Here is an 11777-nt window from a genome sequence, read left to right as displayed (position 1 = left end):
TGAGACTTGGCAACTGGTTATTTCACCAACTTTTCTGTACTGTTTACAATATTGGAAACAAAGGAGGCAGTGATGCTTAAGGGCTAAATCTAGTAATGTGCAGCTAACTACCCAAATTCAACATCAGTTATTAATTTTGGAATAATCCTCTTTGTTTCTTTTAATTCCACACTTACCGAAGATACGATTTCCTGATAATGGTGCTATATTTAATGACACGACAATACAAAATGTACACTGTGGATATACTGGTTAATTCAAGCATCATAAGACTAATAAGTACTATTAACAAGCATCATAAATACTAATTTTTATAGTTCAGATTTTGTGTAAATTTAGTTCTGTTCTTTTACTTTCCTATTATGGTTTTGAAATACACAGAACTTATTTCTGCATAAAGGTCACATAAAGGTCAGTCATGATGATTTTTGGATCATCTGAGATTGCATCGAAAGCAAAACTCTGTTAGTTTGGTACGTGCTTAATAGGAAATTCTGGTTAAAGACATTTGCAACAGTTATATCAACAGCAATATTTGAAATTACAGTTTTGGTTTTGATGAAAAGATAGGAAGGAGTTTTGGCTTCTTTATCAGGGCTGTAACTCAGTTAAATTTCATCTTCTTGTCTCTCTTCACATAAATACGAAAAAAATGCTAGTATAGCATTCAATTTGCGACACTGTATTTTCTATGTGATGTTTTTACAATGAATGATATTATTATAAGAATTCCAAGGCCTCTTCATAAATCCCGAAGTGAGCAATATTTACAATAATTCTGCAGTTCACCTTGCCATGACAGTCACTTTGATATCATTTAATGTAATGTTTCCAAGTATGATTCATTAGGTTGAGAAAAATCCTCTTTTTTCCCTGTACTCTGCCCCCATTAGATGTGGGAGAATCCATAGTTACACATTGTTAATTTGTAGTGTTCTGGTGTTAATGATCAATTAGACCCTTTAGCTGATGTTATTATTTTCTGGGTCCACAAAACTCCAAAAAGGCTTCATCTCAAAACCACGTCTCAAAAATCTAATGAGACTAAAAAAGCATAAAGTAGGCCTAACCCACAAATTCACAAAGGTCTCAAAGCTTATAAGCTTTCACTAGGAAGAGGGGAATGTAAATCCTTTGCCCTAAATAGCTAAAGTTTCGTAATAGTTTAATATTTTATAATCAAAAGGACTTAACACCAAATCTACAATCCCAGAAATAATAAACCAAAAATAAGAGGCAAAGAATTATAAAAACAGAAGAATAAAAAATGATCACTTACGACACACAGGAATTTTTCAGTGCTGGACTGAAGGCTCTGAAGTCTTTATAAAGGCTGTTGGTGGTCAGGGGCCAGCATCCCCCTGGGTTCTTCATATAATGATGATAAATAACAGAATTAGCATAAAATACAAAAGTAGTTCTGCCAAGTTAGATGTTTTTCTTTCTTGTTAGTTTTCTTTCTTTTGATTTGTTGTGGTGTGTATTTTAGAGGGGTTTGCTGTTTGTCATAATATAATATTATTTAAGTATGGAACTTTGATAAAAAACCAAATTTCCCCTTGGGACTAATAAAATATCTATCTATCTATCTATCTATCTATCTATCTATCTATCTATCTATCTATCTATCTATCTATCTATCTATCTATCTATCTATCTATCTATCTATCTATCTAAACAAGTCAGTTTCGATTAAATAATGATACAATACAAAAAGAAACAACACATAAATACATTTAGTCATATAAAGCACAAATAAATACAAAAAAACATAATGAACTATAGACAATAAATGCTCGACCATAACTGGACTAACTGTAGAGTAGTTAAACTTAGGCTCGATTTCCTTCTGTTGTTCACTAAGTATCGCTAAAACATTTAGACCTAAGGATCAGGCCCTGCTAGTACTATATTACATAGTCTAGCCATGACATGGTGCTAATGTGGTACCACGTCAGGTACACAGCAGCTGACCCCTAGTGTCTGATCAATTGTATTATCATTTTTAATGATTAAGGAGCAAGAGTTGAAAGTGGGAAATAGGCCCATCAGTCCTTTAATCAAACTCTGTTCAAGCACCTAGGGACTGCTTAGGCCTTCTTCAGCCACTGCAGCATCACAGTGGCATTAACTTTGTGCTATTTCTTTCCTTAAACACATCTGGTGCTCTTTCTTTTGATTTAATCTAGCTCCTTCTGGTTTTGGGGATTTTGGCTTGTGTTTTTTTGGGGGGATTTCATATGAAGGGTTTTCCTTTTTCTTAATTCTGCTTTTCATTTGTACTCTTTAATTAAAATATTGTATTTTTAAAATTTGAAGCTGTTGCTTTTATTTTGTTTGCCTTTTCATTTTGCATTTGGGTTCCCTTTTCTTTCTCTATTTTAAAATCTTGAATTTCTGTTTTCATTTTGAATTTTGACAATTTTGCTTACTTCTTTGTTTTATACATTTCTTTAAATATCTATATATATAAAATTCTTTTCGCGTTTGAAATGGAAATTACGTATGACCACGCGATATGTAAATTACATATGAAACGGAAATTACATTTGACCAAGAAGTGCGCCCCGCGTCGTCCTCTCCCAGCCCTCCTGTCTGGACTACAGCACTGAGCCGTCCACCGCCAGGCGCGTTCTGACAGAGAAGTTTTATTTATTCATCCATGTGACTGTTGCGGAAACTGCCACATTTTAACTTTTTTTTAGTTGGCAGTACTTGATAGTAGAAAAGATGAGGAAAACAGCTTTGCGTCTTTGTACATTTTAACTGCGGCGAGCTGTAAACAATGTGCGTGAGAACAGAGTGGACGCTGGGAGGCGCGGAATGTCAGGCTGGTCTGCGGGGTCGAGAGCTTTGCAGTTTCAAGCAGCGTCCTCTTTTCTTGCACTGTTTGTGACACTTCAAGTGCCCCGTCGGCTCCTGGGAGAGTGGAAATATTTGCGAATGAGTGTAATTGCCGCCATCGAAACAGGACTCTGTTTGTAAATTGCCCTGCACTACTACTTACTGTCCCTTAAGGTGAGTTCGGGTCACTAAAAACCTGCAACATTCAAGGTTCCTTTTGTGATGAATTATTTTAATAAGTAAATCACAGGCACGTAGTGCAAGGTTGTCAGGCAGAAATTTGGACGATCACATAGAAAATGTAATTTCCATACCACATTGGTCATGTAGCAACTTTCACAAGGGATCTACTACTTACCTGTTGTGTTATAGTGCCTTTAAAATGTAGTTTACCCCCAAACCACTCCAGTTGTGCTCAATATACCTTTACTTCTTAAATGTTAATGTTTTACTGTTTAATAACTTATAGACTACATTTTATTTTTTCCCCTTGCACTCAGTGAGCGAAGCCACTGGGTAATCAACTAGTAATTAAATATAAATTGAAAAAAATATATATTATTTTAGTTCATCTCCTCTCCTGGCATTGGTTCAGAGGCAATTTATAACCAACACTTCCTGGAAATGCCAGTCCTTCATACTAGAACCCAGATTGTGTGTTTTAACAGACAATGCTCGATACAACACCAACAAAGCATCACTACAATCCTGGAATGTCTCAGTCAGAGACTTGAGCTTAAATTCATCAAAAGTGTTTGGCAAGATCTCAGATGTGCTGTCTATCAATGTTCTCCAAGGAGCTTGAAACAGCTAAAGCAATTTTTCAAGGAAAAAATGGGCAAATACTATTCCATTGTGATATATATAGTTAATAGAATTATTTTACAAGATTACAGGCAGTTACAGCTGTCAGTATTAGTTCAATAAAGCACAGACTCGGGGGATGAATGCTTAAAAATGGTGAAGTTTTAAGATAAAATAGTTTCCTGTTTTCTTTCATTATGTAAAAGGTTCAGTGAAGAAGAATGTGTGACTCATAAATAAAATTTCCCAAACCGATGCATCGTAATCTCATATTATCATACCCTTAATCATGAAAAATGGGATGAGGGCTGAATAATTCTGTCTCTACACCACATACACTGTAATATCTTTGTGTTGCACCAGACAAGAACTGATCACTTCCAGTGCTCAAAATTACTGTATGTCCATGTACTGTATTTGCCAAACTCAGTCACAAAGAGGAAAAAGTGACAAGCCACTTACTGAGCTGAAAAGGAAAACATTCATGTAAGACCTCCGAGTAGCAGGAGTCTATATGAGGCAGTCCACAAACAGAAGAACTGTCCTGGGTGATCAGACAAAAATAAGGGATTACAATTTGGAATATATGAATACAGCAACATTGAAAGAAGTGCAGGGCTTGATGCCTTAAAAATCACAAACTCAAAAGGATTTTAATTCATTGTTTCGGCTAACTGTGAGTCAGAGACTTAGTCAGAGGGCAGGCAAAAGGCCAAAACCAAAAGATATAAATATCTAGCAGCTGAGTTCAAAACAAGCCCACAAGTCAGTGGTCAAAACGAGCAAAGCCAAATGGTGGCCACCAGGGGGCATCTCACAGCCCTAAACCCTTGATGCAACTTTACAGGCGCAATTTCAGGTGCAAATACCTTACACCGATCAACGACTCCAGTGACACAACTCTTCCCTTCTCCATTCCTCCCAGGTGAGCTTTATTCAACTATTCTCACAACTCTGACTCACCTGGATGAAGCGGAGCAGCTTCCTTTATTGCATCCAGAAAGCACTTCCATGTCTGGCGTGAGAAAAGACCCTGCTTCTAGCAGCTTCTCCTAGTACAGGGGTGTCGAACTGTTTGGCCGCAGTGGGTGCAGGTTTTCATTCTAAACCTTTTCCTAATCAGTGACCAGTTTTCACTGCTAATTAACTCCTTTTCCTTTCATTTTAATAGTCCTGTTTTAAAGGATCCAGTCCTCTGAATTGATTCTTTTCTTCATTAAATAGCAGACAAACAGAAATGAGACGTGAAACAAGCCAACAGATTACCAAGTAAAAGGGGCTTCAAACTCAAGCCAATTTCACTCCAACCAGTTTCTTAATGAGAAGCCAATTCTTGCTGTTAATTAAACCATTATTTAATGCCATTCTGTCAGCAGCAGAAATTTACAAAATTGTTGATGTTCTGTTTTTTCTTAGAACATCGTCAAAATGTTTTGGTGACCTGAGGGATCAACCTTACTGAGTCCTTCACCTTTCTTTATTGTCAGATATTGTGTGATGGGTACATGTTAGCTGCTCATGTGGTGGCTCATTTTGTGTCTCATTATTGTTTGGCTGCTAATTAAGGAAAAAGAAACAACTAAGGGGCCTGAGTCATGCCAATTAAAACTAAGGTAAAAGAAGGTAATTAGCAGCAAAAACTGGTCACTAATTTAGAAAATGGTTAGAATGCAAACCTGCAGCCACTGCAGTCATCCAGGACCGGAGTTCGACACCCCTGCCCTAATGGCACCCAAGAACCCCAACAGGGCTTTCCACCAAACCTACAACTCTCATGCAGTCCTGCAGGTGTCCAAACAGGAAGCACACCATGGGGGTGACACCACCCAGTGTAACACATGACCCTGGGTAGCAGTCTCCCCCGTCCATCCTTTACAACAACCTCCCGACTGGGAAAGACATCACTAATGAAACCATCCACACACATCCTTCCATTAAAAAGGCCTACCCCAGGCTAGGTAAGGAGCCATCCATCCCAGCCAGGATGCCAACCAACCCATGTTATCAATTACAGAAGTCAAAACCAAAACTAGTTGAAAGAAATTCATAGTAAAAGATTTTTTAGAACAAGCAATAGCAAAATTGGGTGTAATATCCCAAACCTCATTTACTATAGTTACCACGCTACGATCTTGCGGAAATTATGTCATGCGTCACGGTGATCATATGACCAGGAAAAATAAGCATGTATAACAGAACAAATCTAAAATTGAGGACACACACCAAAACCCTGTTTTAAAATGGTGATGAAATGGTGTTGTAAGAATACAATGAGAATACATAAGAAATTTAACAAACAAGAGGAGACCATTCAGTCCATCCAGCTAATGCCTAAACTGTCGTGATACCTCATCCAGATAATTCTTAAAGGTTGTCAAGGTTTCTGCTTCAACTCCATGTCTCAGTAGTTTGTTTCAGAGTCTTACACGTTATTTTGTAAAGAATTGCTTCCTGGCTTCAGTCTTAAATGCACTTCCCTTTTATTCCACTGTTGTCCTCGAGAACGCCATTCACCCCTAAGCTACAAGAATATTGCTACACCTACTTTATCAATGCCTTGGAGAAATTTAAATACCTGGATCAGATCCCCACGCAGTCTCCTCTTCTCGAGACTAAACAGGTTTAATTCTCTGAGTCTGTCAGAGTACGATGTGTCCTTAAGTCCTGGGATGCACCTTCTTGCTCTGCTCTGCACACCTTCAGGTGCTGCTATGTCTTTTTTTTTACTGTGGCGGCTAGAACTGCACACAATAGTCCAGATGTGGTCTCACTTGTGCATAATAAGAATGATAAAAATAAGCAATTGTACAAAAAAGCAAAGGAAATACAAGAACAAAAGGAAATGAATCTACAATGGACAGGTTGACAGACGAGATTAGACAGGAGTCCCCGTGGACTAAGATGTTTGCTGATGACATTGTGATCTGTAGCAATAGTAGGGAGGAGACCCTCTAGAGGTGGAAACATGCTCTAGAGAGGAGAGGAATGAAGGTCAGTAGGAACAAGACAGAATACATGTGTGTAAATGAGAGGGATGTCAGTGGAATGGCGAGGATGAGGGAGTAGAGTTGGCGAAGGTGGATGAGTTTAAATACTTGAGATCAACAAGACAGAGTAATGGGGAGTGTGGAAGAAAAGTGAAGAAGAGAGTGCAGGCAGGGTGGAATGGGTGGAGAAGAGTGTAAGGAGTGATTTGTGACAGATGGGTATCAGCAAGAGTGAAAGGGAAGGTCTACAGGATGGCTAGTGAGACCAGCTATGTTACATGGGTTGGAGATGGTGGCACTGACCAGAAAGCAGGAGACAGAGCTGGAGGTGGCAATGTTAAAGATGTGAAGATTTGCATTGGGGGTGACGAGGATGGACAGGATTAGAAATGAGGACATTAGAGGGTCAGCTCAGGTTGGTCGGTTGGGAGACAAAGATTGCGTTGGTTTGGACATTTGCAGAGGAGAGATGCTGAGTATATTGGTAGAAGGATACTAAGGATAGAGCTGCCAGGTAAGAGTTAAAGAGGAAGGCCTAAGAGAAGGTTTATGGATGTGGTGAGAGAGGACATGCAGATGGTGGGTGTAACAGAACAAGATGCAGAGGACAGAAAGATATGGAAGAAGATGATGCACTGTGGCAACCCCTAACAGGAGCAGCCGAAAAAAGAAGAAGACTAAAACTAAAATTCACAGCATACAGCAACTGGAAGCATAAGCCTTATCACTGTCATTAAAGCCATGTAAACATTTGGATACTGCAAAGTCTAATTTTAAGAAAAGAGAAAATAATTTTCTTTACATAATATTTAGTCATACATCCATCCATCGATTGTCTCCCGCTTATCCGAGGTCGGGTCGCGGGGGCAGCAGCTTGAGCAGAGATGCCCAGACTTCCCTCTCCCCGGCCACTTCTTCTAGCTCTTCCGGGAGAATCCCAAGGCGTTCCCAGGCCAGTCAAGAGACATAGTCCCTCCAACGTGTCCTGGGTCTTCCCCGGGGCCTCCTCCCGGTTAGACGTGCCCGGAACACCTCACCAGGGAGGCGTCCAGGAGGCATCCTGGTCAGATGCCCGAGCCACCTCATCTGACTCCTCTCGATGCGGAGGAACAGTGGCTCTACTCTGAGCCCCTCCCGGATGACTGAGCTTCTCACCCTATCTTTAAGGGAAAGCCCAGACACCCTGCGGAGGAAACTCATTTCAGCCGCTTGTATTCGCAATCTCGTTCTTTCGGTCACTGCCCATAGTTCATGACCATAGGTGAGGGTAGGAACATAGATCGACTGGTAAATTGAGAGCTTCGCCTTGCGGCTCAGCTCCTTTTTCACCACGACTGACCAATGCAGCGCCCGCATTACTGCGGATGCCGCACCGATCCGCCTGTCGATCTCACGCTCCATTCTTCCCTCACTCGTGAACAAGACCCCGAGATATTTGAACTCCTCCACTTGGGGCAGGATCTCGCTCCCAGCCCTGAGAGGGCACTCCACCCTTTTCCAGCTGAGGACCATGGTCTCGGATTTGGAGGTGCTGATTCTCATCCCAGCCGCTTCACACTCGGCTGCGAACCGATCCAGAGAGAGCTGAAGATCACGGCCTGATGAAGCAAACAGGACAACATCATCTGCAAAAAGCAGTGACCCAATCCTGAGCCCACCAAACCGGACCCCCTCAACGCCCTGGCTGCACCTAGAAATTCTATCCATAAAAGTTATGAACAGAATCGGTGACAAAGGGCAGCCCTGGCGGAGTCCAACTCTCATTGGAAATGGGTTCGACTTACTGCCGGCAATGCGGACCAAGCTCTGGCACCGATCGTACAGGGACTGAACAGCCCTTATCAGGGGGACCGGTACCCCATACTCTTGGAGTACCCCCCACAGGATTCCCCGAGGGACACGGTCGAATGCCTTTTCCAAGTCCACAAAACACATGTAGACTGGTTAGGCAAACTCCCATGCACCCTCCAGGACCCTGCTAAGGGTGTAGAGCTGGTCCACTGTTCCACGACCAGGACGAAAACCACACTGTTCCTCCTGAATCCGAGGCTCGACTATCCGACGGACCCTCCTCTCCAGGACCCCTGAATAGACTTTTCCAGGGAGGCTGAGGTGTGTGATCCCTCTGTAGTTGGAACACACCCTCCGATCCCCCTTCTTAAAGAGGGGGACTACCACCCCGGTCTGCCAATCCAGAGGCACTGTCCCTGATGTCCATGCGATGTTGCAGAGGCGTGTCAACCAAGACAGTCCTACAACATCCAGAGCCTTGAGGAACTCCGGGCGTATCTCATCCACCCCCGGGGTCCTGCCACCAAGGAGTTTTTTGACCACCTCGGTGATCTCAGTCCCAGAGATGGGGGAGCCCACCTCTGAGTCCCCAGGCTCTGCTTCCTCATTGGAAGGCATGTTAATGGGATTGAGGAGGTCTTCGAAGTACTCCCCCCACCGACCCACAACATCCCGAGTCGAGGTCAGCAGCGCACCATCCCCACCATATACAGTGTCGACACTGCACTGCTTCCCCTTCCTGAGACGCCGGATGGTGGACCAGAATCTCCTCGAAGCCGTCCGAAAGTCGTTCTCCATGGCCTCCTCAAACTCCTCCCACGCCCGAGTTTTTGCCTCAGCAACCACCAAAGCCGCATTCCGCTTGGCCTGCCGGTACCTATCAGCTGTCTCCAGGGTCCCACAGGACAAAAGGGTCCTGTAGGACTCCTTCTTCAGCTTGACGGCATCCTTCACCGCCGGTGTCCACCAATGGGTTCGGGGATTGCTGCCACAACAGGCACCGACCACCTTACGGCCACAGCTCCGGTCAGCTGCCTCAACAATAGAGGCATGGAACATGGCCCATTCGGACTCAATGTCCCCCACCTCCCTCGGGATGTGGTCGAAGTTCTGCCGGAGGTGGGAGTTGAAGCTACTTCTGACAGGGGGCTCTGCCAGACGTTCCCAGCAGACCCTCACAACACGTTTGGGCCTACCACGCCTGACCGGCATCCTCCCCCACCATCGAAGCCAACTCACCACCAGGTGGTGATCAGTTGACAGCTCCGCCCCTCTCTTCACCCGAGTGTCCAAGACATGTGGCCGCAAGTCCGACGACACGACCACAAAGTCGATCATCGAACTGAGGCCTAGGGTGTCCTGGTGCTAAGTGCACATATGAACATCCCTATGCTTGAACATGGTGTTCGTTATGGACAATCCATGACAAGTACAGAAGTCCAATAACAAAACACCGCTCGGGTTCAGATCGGGGGGCCATTCCTCCCAATCACGCCCTTCCAGGTCTCACTGTCATTGCCCACGTAAGCATTGAAGTCTCCCAGCAGAACGAGGGAGTCCCCAGAAGGTATGCCCTCTAGCACCCCCTCCAGGGACTCCAAAAATTGTGGGTACTCCGAACTGCTGCTTGGTGCATACGCACAAACAACAGTTAGGACCCGTCCCCCCACCTGAAGGCGAAGGGAGGCTACCCTCTCGTCTACTGGGGTAAACCCCAATGTACAGGCTCCAAGTCGGGGGGCAATAAGTATACCCACACCCGCTCGGTGCCTCTCACCGGGGACAACTCCAGAGTGGTAGAGAGTCCAGCCCCTCTCAAGGAGATTGGTTCCAGAGTCCAAGCTGTGCGTCGAGGTGAGTCCGACTATATCTAGCCGGAACCTCTCAACCTCACGCACTAGCTCAGGCTCCTTCCCCTTCAGAGAGGTGACATTCCACGTCCCAAGAGCCAGCTTCTGTAGCCGAGGATCGGACACTGCACCCGACCTCCTTGGCCCCTCCCATAGGTGGTGAGCCCATGGGAAGGGGGACCCACGTTGCCTCTTCGGGCTGTGCCTGGCCGAGCCCCATGGGTGCAGGCCCGGCCACCAGGCGCTCGCCATCGAGCCCCACCTCCAGGCCTGGCTCCAGAGTGGGGCCCCGGTGACCCGCGTCTGGGCAAGGGAAAACGCCGTCCAAAATTGTTTTTCATCATAGGAGGTTTTGTTTAACCGCTCTTTGTCTCATCCCTCACCTAGGACCAGTTTGCCTTGGGTGGCCCTACCAGGGGCATAAAGCCCCGGACAACAGAGCTCCTAGGATCATTGGGACATGCAAACCCCTCCACCACGATAAGGTGGCGGTTAAAGGAGGGGTTTAGTCATACACTACAGTCTTAAACAAAGATCTTATATTTTGCATGCACAAAAAACAAAGGTTGTTCTGAGAATGAGCTCGAACTCCAGACTCTGAAAAGCTAAAAGTATTTTTATGGTGACTACTGTACTTGGATCAGCATAGTTTTATCTAATTCACATTTCCTAACTTCTTTATCACTAATATTTATGATTAATATCCATCCAGCCATTATCCAACCCGCTATATCCTAACTACAGGGTCACGGGGGGTCTGCTGGGGCCAATCCCAGCCAACACAGGGTGCAAGGCAGGAAACAAAACCCGGGCAGGGCACCAGCCCACCGCAGGGCACACACACACCCACACGCCAAACACACACTAGGGACAATTTAGGATCGCCAATGAATCTAACCTGCATGTCTTTGGACTGTGGGAAGAAACCCATGCAGACACAGAGAGAACATGCAAACTCCATGCAGGGAGGACCCGGTAAGCGAACCCAGGTCTCCTAACTGTGAGGCAGCAGCGCTACCCACTGCGCCACCGTGCCGCCCTATGATTAATATGTTTGCCAAAATATGTCCATTAATTTGCGGTTGAATATTACAGGGATCGAAGCATGAAGATATTTCTTTATAAAGCTATTATTATTTATTTTATTTTAATCAAGGCAGAAGAGAAAAGAATATTCTGCCTACTGTAGTTTTTATCATCATCAAGAAGCAGCATCATCAACACATTTAATAGTGAGCAGTGCAATCACTGAGGTAAAATGTGAGGTGCAAGTGCGGCTCAATTTATCTCAAATCTGATTGCAAAAGAGTGTCCCTTGTCCCTTGAAGCACGCTACTGCCACCAGCCCATAATAATGATGTATGTCTGTTATGTGACTGTTATTAACTCCCAAACCCAGCAGCTTCATCGCCGTATGATTTGCTTGAATAGTTTTAAACACCAATGACATCTCTGCGATCAGAATGTGAATACAGGACAATGGAGTTCCCATATATTTGTA

Source organism: Erpetoichthys calabaricus, chromosome 16 (genome assembly GCF_900747795.2).
Source record: "Erpetoichthys calabaricus chromosome 16, fErpCal1.3, whole genome shotgun sequence".
In the NCBI taxonomy this organism is placed as follows: Eukaryota; Metazoa; Chordata; class Cladistia; order Polypteriformes; family Polypteridae; genus Erpetoichthys; species Erpetoichthys calabaricus.
The sequence above is the reverse complement of the archived record's forward strand: the minus strand, read 5'-3'. Positions refer to the sequence as shown.